This window comes from Bubalus kerabau, chromosome 2 (genome assembly GCF_029407905.1).
Source record: "Bubalus kerabau isolate K-KA32 ecotype Philippines breed swamp buffalo chromosome 2, PCC_UOA_SB_1v2, whole genome shotgun sequence".
Taxonomy (NCBI): domain Eukaryota; kingdom Metazoa; phylum Chordata; class Mammalia; order Artiodactyla; family Bovidae; genus Bubalus; species Bubalus kerabau.
Window position 1 is genome coordinate 67449569 of NC_073625.1, and position 9413 is coordinate 67458981.

The following is a 9413-nucleotide window of genomic DNA, read 5'->3' on the forward strand; positions in this document are numbered from 1 at the left end:
AGACATCTCTGTTTAAGGTTAACTTCTATATTCTTTTTCATACATACAGTTAGCTCATATTTCGTGTAATTTCAGCAGGACTTTACAGATAGCAGCTTTTTGTAACCAGACAGGTCTTCATTCACCAGACATTTATTGAGCATCACCTCTGCCCAAAGGTTTTTGACAGATATAAAGAATTCCCACCTTTGGTTTCATCCTCATATGGAAGATGGGCTGACCCTACAGGACAAAGCCTAACCACTTTAACACAGCACTCACAGTCTTCAATCATCTACCTTTGGCCTCTGATTCTCCTCTTCTCCTTATGCTCTGGCCTGACATGATACCAGCTTCTTTCTAAATCGTGATATCCTTTTCATGCCTTTGAAACTTGGAACTTACAGCTCCACTACCTCAAGTAAGCTTTTTCCTTTGTCTAGAAGACTCTTCCCCGAGATAGCCTCATGGCTTTCCCATTCACCTTCTTCAAGTCTTTGCCACATTTTGTTTTCCCATACCCTTACCCTGACCACTCTATTGAACACTGTAAGCTACCATCACCTCCACACTCTGAATTGACCTTCTGTGTGTGTATGTGTGTATTAGTCACTCAGTCATGTCTAACTCTCTGCAACTCCTTGGACTGTGTCATACCAGGCTCCTCTGTCCATGGAATTCTCCAGGCAAGAATACTGGAGTGGCTTGCCATTCTCTTCTCCAGGGGATCTTTCTGACCCAGGGATTGAACTCAGGTCTTCTGCATTGCAGGCAGATTCTTTACCATCTGAGCCACCAGGGAAGCCTGAATTGACCTCATCCCTGTATGATTTCTATTCCATAACATTTAGCAATCTCCAAAGCACTATATTATTCATTTATTGTATTCATTGGGTGCTGTCTCCTTCCTCCCCAATAAAATATAAAAATTTGCACAAGAAAGTGACTTTTATCTACTGTGTTCACTGAGTTATCCCCAGCACCCAGAACTGTGCCTCACTCATGGCAAACAGACTCTTTAAAAATAGTAACAGATCAATGAATTATGATCTTACCAAGACTGATTGACCTTACCAAGATCATATATTTTCAATAGTTTCTGCAGCATGGAGTTTGCAAGAGCCCAGTGGATGTTCATGAAAAGTGGAAAACTGGAAGGTCCACAGGTCATCTTGCTAAGATCAGAAAGTGATCAGGGCCTAGGACTTCACAACTGTCAAGTGTCTAGAATGCCCAACATTCTTCTAGGACTGATCTGGAAGTAAGGGAAGCATTGCTAGACAGGTTTTGGTGAAAGTGGGGTCAACCTTACCTATATAGGATGCTACCAGGATGAGTAACTTTCAAATTATTGAAAAAGAACAGGAGAGTTTATGAGTCTCACTCATAAACCCTTTTTCACAACTATCCCTTTATGTTTCAATAAAGACATAAAAAATAATGCTTAATTGAATGCGATATTTATTACTTCTACATGGCCATCCCTATTGGCTCTCAATCCTTTTTATAAACTTTCAATTCATGACTGACATTTTCTCCTAGTCTTTAAAAATATATATATACTTTAACCCTGTTAGTCAAATACCTGAAATGCAAGGGTGAAAATTGTAAAGATTCGAGACTTTTTTCTCTCCTCCTACAAATACAAGTTGTTCCCTTTGAGGTTATTCTTTAACATTTTCTAATTTCTGACTCATTTTCTGAAGTTGTACCTAGAAGAAAAAAGGTTGCAAAGAGCTATAAGCCCCTATGAAGCCACATATGGCTCCCAACACATAAACCAAACCCACAAGATCAGATCAGATCAGCCGCTCAGTCGTGTCCGACTCTTTGCGACCCCATGAATCGCAGCAGCCAGGCCTCCCTGTTCATCACCAACCCCCGGAGTTCACGGAGACTCACGTCCATCGAATCAGTGATGCCATCCAGCCATCTCATCCTCTGTCGTCCCCTTCTCCTCCTGCCCCCAATCCCTCCCAGCATCAGAGTCTTTTCCAATGAGTCAACTCTTCGCCACAAATTGATATGTATAAAACTTCGAAAGTTTAAGAAGGTGCTTCTGGGATATGTGACTGAAAAGTTCTAATGAGGTGAACGCACTAGAGCCTGTTTACAGAGTGAAGCAAGTCAGAAAGAGAAAAACCAATGTCATATATTAATTTCACACATATGGAATTTAGAAAAATGGTACTGATGAACCTATTTGCAGAGTCGGAACAGAGATTCAGACATAGAGGACCGTCTTGTGGACACGGTGGGATAAGGAGAGGGGGGGACGAATCCAAAGAGTAGCACTGAAACAAATACATTACCATGTGGAAAAGAGAGAGCCAGAGGAAAGTCGGAAAGTCAGCGAAAGTGAAAGTCGGCGCGTTAACGCAGGGAACTCAACCTGGGGCTCTGTGACACCTAGAGGGGTGGTGCGCAGCGAGGGACGGGAGCGAGGTTCCAGAGGGAGGGGACCTATGTCTACTTAGGGCTGATTCACACTGTTGTGTGGCAGAAACAACATTGTAAAGCAATTATCCTCCAATTAAAAAAATAAAATTTAAAGGCGCTGACACTGTGAATGACAAGGAGCCAGTGTGCTCCCTGATTGGGGAAAAAAAAAAAAAAAAAATCCTAGCTCGTGCTGGCATCGTACACCATGCTTGAGTTTGTCCACTATTTAGTAGGTTACAGCGTGCCAACTTTACAGAGGAAATGTTTATGAAGGAAAAGTTTCAGCTCTCTTTTTCTTTAGCCTTCTGTATCTTGTCCAAAGCAGTTTTGCCAAAGCCAAAGTTTTAAGGGCTGGGCTCAATTTCTCCATTTTAAATAGGGAGCACACATTAATGTGCCAACCAGTAAGAATAAATGGGGTGCGCTTCTTGCCCAAAGCGGTAGACTTCATTTGGCTAGCCACGCCAGAGCAAATACATCCAGTGGGCTCGTTCAAAGCCAGTCAGATGTGGACTTGGTCCCAACAACAGCAAGTGGAAAAACTCAGTCCTCAAATCACCTCATTGTGGGTTTGCATGTTTTAAGTTATGCCTCCTGCAACCTAAATAGCAGCTATTTCAAACATGTTTTCATCCCCCAAATCCTAAAATGGATCTAATCACATAGCTTCATTTAAGTATGTTGTGTTTTTAAGTAAACACAACAAACATGACCAACTTTCCCTTAAAACTAGAGGCATAGCAGATAAACAAAGATAATTTAAAGCCCAACATATTTAGATACGAAGGAGGAAAAAAACAGCAATTTATTTTTTGAAAAATGATGAAAATAATTTTTTTAAAGAACTTCCAATCTGCCTGGGAAATTTCAATTTTAAAGGCAATTTCAATAGTCTAAAATATTTGTATTAAATATTCCAAAGAATACTCACTGTAGACTGACTGCCATGGCTACAAAGCCTCTGATATGTGCATGTCCTAAGGTAAACTTTGGTAATAGTGCCTATTAGAATTATCTGAAGAATTTTTTTAAAAAATTAGATCACCAGGTCTGACCTTTGACCAGTTAAAGAAGAATTTTGGTGAGTTCAAGTGATTCTAAAATCCAGCCAGGGCTGTAAATTGAGAAGGTCTACAAACAAAAGGAAGGTAATAAGAATTGAGAGAAAAATGTTTTGCACACCTGCCTGATGATCTGTGTCTCCTGGAATGTTTCTGAACACCTGTTGCATGCCAATTTCTGGAGAAAAGCTTTGGAAATAATATATTTTTAAACAGGAGCACAACAATCTTTATCACCGGGAGCCAGTCTCCTGGAAGGAGAAATGTAACAATATACAAACTTAAGCAGATATCCATGGAAAGCACTGGAGAACAAAATGTTCTTTAAGTTGCCTTCCAAATCACCACCTGAGCCTTTTTCAGGTAAGGCTTAAGTGTTAGTCACTCAGTTGTATCCGACTCTTTGTGACCCCATAGACTGTAGCACACCAGGCTCCTCTGTCCATGGAATTCTCCAGGCAAGAATACTGGAGTGGGTTGTCATTTCTTTCTCCAGGGGATCTTCCCAACCCAGAGATCAAACCCAAGTCTCCTGCATTGCAGGCAGATTCTTTACCATTTGAGCAACAAGGGAAGCCCTAAGGTTTAAGGTCTACATTAACTGAGGCACACTTCAGCGGACGTTCAAGTTTCCCTTAACATTTCTCATTGAAACCCCAAGGAAAAGGCAAGGTGAAAAAGGTCAAGAGCAAGATGACATTGTCAGACACTGGGCCATAGCTTTGGAGGACGGGGGATTTTCTAGAAGAGTTGGATTGGGGGCAGATCCCCTCATGTCATCTTCCTGTCTTCACATAGATTCACTCTCTTCACATCACACAGTGTGTTCTGTTCACAGTCTTTTGTCATGTTGAGCTGAGGCCTGGAGTTCCTTCAAAGGAGCAGGGATCTCCAGCTCCACAAAGCCTGATAAGACATTTGATTTGGCCATTTAATTGTATGTTAAAACAGTCTTTTAAGTATCTGATTGCATTGTGCTATTTGTCTTACTAACTTTTACTATTTTATTTTTAGTAGTTTGTTTTGCTATTTCCCTCTGGGAATACTGGAGTATTGTGGTAGTCATTGAAAATCCCTCTATCTACACAAGTCCCCAACCCCTGAGATCTAATGCCTGAAGATCTGATGTGAAGCTGATGTAATAATAATAGAAATAAAGTGCATAATAAATGTAATATGCTGGAATCATCTTGAAACCATCACCCCACACTCCATGGTCCATGGGAAAATTGCCTTCCACAAAACCAGTCCCTGATGCCAAAAAGAATGGGGACTAATGCTTATCACACTATAACATAAAGAGGGCAAAGGCAGGCTTTCACAGTACACCGCTGAATTTCCTGCATGATTTGGCCTATGAGACCCCATGACATCAGTGGCAATGCCCAGAGGAACAACAGAGAAACTTGATGGGCACAGAAATATTCTAGTGGGATACAACAGTATCACCAGCAGGACACGGTGATACCAGGAACTCCATGTCAAGGAATGCAGAAAGAATCTTAGGAACCAACGGAGTAACCACTAGAATAGTCAGACAAACTTTGTTTCAATTTGAGCATGACTTGAGTTTCTATGAAATGAAGACCAAAGCCAGAAAGACTGAAGAGGTTACCACACCACGTGTGTGTGTACTTGCATGCCAAGTCTCTTCAGTCGTGTCTGACTTTGTGCCACCCTATGGTCTACAGGCTCCTCTGTCCATGTGGATTCTATAGGCAAGAGTACTGGAGTGGGTTGCCATGCCCTCCTCCAGGGGATCTTCCTGACCCAAGGATCAAACATGCTTTTCTTAAGTCTCCTGCATTAGCAGGTGGGTTCTTAACCACTAGCACCACCTGGGAAGCCCACCATGCCTACATCTCTACCCAAAGACAAAGGAGGTCTAGAGATACTTATATTTAATCATTTTTTTTTAAAGCAGGATGTAATAACATTCATGCAACAATTTGATTTGTGTTAGAGAAATTGGGTGCATATTTTAAAACCTTAATGATATAGAAGACACGGTTAACAGTGTTTACTTCTGGCTAGGAGGTTTGTGAATGACTATAGGGATTTTTTTTTCTTTTTGCTTAATTGTACAATCAATATTCTTATAATAACACAAAGTATTAAAGTTATATAATTACAATTGTTCAAAATTTATGGCTTATTATATATGTGTGATTTAAGGAACTCAAGTTTTCAAGCATCATTATTTATTGGTTTAAGCCTTTCTCATAGCAACAGGTTGTTAAAGAAATAAATATGTATATAATGGTACTCAAATTATATATTAATCATGTCTTAAAGGAATAATAGTGTTCATGATTAAAATACAAGAATGTATGTATTAGTCACTCAGTTGTGTCCAACACTTTGCGACCCCATGGAATTTTGCCCACCAGGTTCCTCTGGCCATGGAATTCTAAAGGCAAGAATATTGGAATGGGTTGCCATTCCCTCCTCCAGGGGATCTTCCTGATCCAGAGATCGAACCTGGGTATCCTGCATGCAGGCAAACTCTTTTCCATTTGAGCCACCAAGGAGGCCAAAAATATAAGAATACTGTAGTATATTTTAATTATCTAATACAAATATTCTTCAATAATAGTTATTCACTGTATTGACTAATATTTTTTCAATATACCCTTATTCTGTTACTTTAGACTCTGTGTTTTTTTTTTTCTTTTCCCTATAGTTTACTACTGTAAATACCTTATTTTTTTTTTTAATTTAATTGTAGGCTAATTACTTTACAATATTGTAGTAGTTTTTGTCATACATTGAGGCGGACACGACTGAGCGACTTCACTTTCACTTTTCATTTCATGCTTTGGAGAAGGAAATGGCAACGCATTCCAGTGTTCTTGCCTGGAGAATCCCAGGGACGGGGGAGCCTGGTGGGCTGCTGTCTATGGGGTCGCACAGAGTCAGACACGACTGAAGTGACTTAGCAGCAGCAGACACAAATCAGCCATGGGTGTACATGTGTTCCCCATCCTGAACCCTCCTCCAAGCTCCCTCCCCATCCCATCCTTCTGGGTCATCCCAGTGCACCAGTCCTGAGCACCCTGTCTCATGCATCGAACCTGGACTGGTGATCTGTTTCATACGTGATAAAATGCATGTTTCAATGCTATTCTCTCAGATCATCCCACCCTTGCCTTCTCCCACAGAGCCCAAAAGACTGTTCTATACATCTGTGTCTCTTTTGCTGTCTCCCTTACAGGGTTATCGTTACCATCTTTCTAAATTCCATATATATGTGTTAGTATACTGTATTGGTGTTTTTCTTTCTGACTTACTTCACTCTGTATAATAGGCTCCAGTTTCATCCACCTCATTAGAACTGATTCAAATGTGTTCTTTTTAATGGCTGAGTAATACCCCATTGTGTATATGTACCACAGTTTTCTTATCCATTCGTCTGCTGATGGACATCTAGGTTGTTTCCATGTCCTGGCTATTATAAACAGTGCTGCGATGAACATTGGGGTTCACATGTCTCTTTCAATTCTGGTTTCCTCGGTGTGTATGCCCAGCAGTGTTATGAGGAATCAATATTGTCAACTTCACTGACCGTGAAGAACTGCAAAACTCAGGTTCTTTAGTTCTGGAACCCAAATCCCACCAGTAGCTCAACTGACCAGCATGGTCACCAACATAGTTCTCATAAGAACAATTATTTTAGCTAAAAGTCAGATTTTTCTAAACACAGAGTAGAAAATCCATGATTCTATTTAGTTATTCCTTTAACTAAAAAGCAGAATTTTATAATATGCTTAAGTACAATCCACCTCCATTTATATTAAATTTAATATATTACTCTTAACTTCAGTTAAACATAATGTATCCAACTATTAATAAGGGTTCAAAATATGCTTTTGAACTGTGGTGTTGGAGAAGACTCTTGAGAGTCCCTTGGACTGCAAGGAGATCCAACCAGTCCATTCTAAAGGAGATCAGCCCTGGGATTTCTTTGGAAGGAATGATGCTGAAGCTGAAACTCCAGTACTTTGGCCACCTCATGCGAAGAGTTGACTCATTGGAAAAGACTTTGATGCTGGGAGGGATTGGGTGCAAGAGGAGAAGGGGACGACAGAGGATGAGATGGCTGGATGGCATCACTGACTCGATGGACATGAGTCTGAGTGAACTCCGGGAGCTGGTGATGGACAGGGAGGCCTGGCGTGCTGCAATTCATGGGGTCGCAAAGAGTCAGACATGACTAGCAACTGATCTGATCTGATCTGATTTGTTCCATGAAGGGTCACATATGAAAAAGTGCCATCTCTTGAGGATTTTCTTTGTAATTCATATTTTCTCTTTGTTGTGCAAACATTGAAGTTTTTGTCGTCACAACTCAAGGTATGTTTTAAGAGAGATATAACAATACATCTGTTGGATGGCCAACAGAAACACCACCTATAACCCTCAGAGCCCAGAGTGGTGTACACCAAAATGGGGAGCTGGAGTTATCACTTACTATCATAGAATTGTAAACTCACAATGGGTAAATTTACTGCCTTCCTCTCTTTCTGATGAGGTACACTCTGAAATGGATTGACCTCATATCAGACCCAGTAGGATGAAATGGCAACCTACTCCAATACTCTTGCCTGGAGAATTCCTTGGACAGAGGAGCCTGGTGGGCTACAATCCAAGGGGTCACAAAGAGTCAGATAAGACTGAAGTGGTAGAGCTCACAATGGAATAGTCTATTGATTTTAAAAAAGTATCTGATGAAAATTTAATTTAGTTAACTTTATTAAATAGAGAGGTATATAAAGGCATATCAGAAATGTTGCCATTTGAAACAGTGAACTTTTATTCTGGGTGATGGATGACTACTTAAAGATGAGTTTTCATAATTTTGGCCTCTGTACTTCTGAAAAAAAAAAAAAAAGAGTTTCCATCATGGCATTCAAGAACAACATGCTTACAATAATCCTACAGCAAAAGTAATAATCATAATCAACATTGTCAATTTCATCCTAGTTACAACAAGTAAACTATAACCAAGAGCCACAGTTTTAAATCTCACCTTTGCCTTAAGTCATGGCTCTGGCATTCTCCTGCCATACAAAACAGTCTTTTAAGAAATAATATCCGAAATTAGAGGCATAAACTGACAGTAAAAATCAACTAAGATTTTTTAAAAAACATTTCATACTTGTGCCTTAAACCATAAGAATATAACGGTATGATGAAAGACAAATTGATATACTTTGATTTTATATTGCTTATTGAAAAGAAAAATCTCATATTGAAGCCTCTTCTTCTATGACTTGAACATGATCATTATTACTCTGTTATAGTGAAAGTATTCCATTAGAAAATAAGCTACAACTATGGACTTAGATGTATAAAAATATTAGCAGTAGGATAAATTTACTTGTAGTACTGAGGCTAAAAATTGGTAAGTGTAACTAAAGAGGAAGAAAACATGCAGAGATTCACTGAAACTCTGTCATAAGCAATACATAATAAGCGGAAACTGCATGTTCTGTAGCCATAAGAAATTTTATTGAGTTGTATTTTTAAGCAGAGCCTACAGGCAAAATGTATGCCCAGGAGGCATGTTCCAATTGTGAGGGATACCTGGGTAAAGACTACCGTGACAGGGAAAAGACTATAGCTATAAACCAAAGCACAACAGTCATCTGTGAAAATGGACTTGTTAATCCCATCTGAAACACACAGGTCATACTTCCCACTCAAGTCATGACTACAATTACAAAAATGAGAGGATAATAGAATATATTTATTATACAGGTCTAGAATATAGCTTGGAGAAGGCAATGGCAGCCCACTCCAGTACTCTTGCCTAGAAAATCTCATGGGCAGAGGAGCCTGGTGGGCTGCAGTCCATGGGGTTGCTGGGAGTCGGACACGACTGAGCGACTTCACTTTCACTTTTCACTTTCATCCATTGGAGAAGGAAAT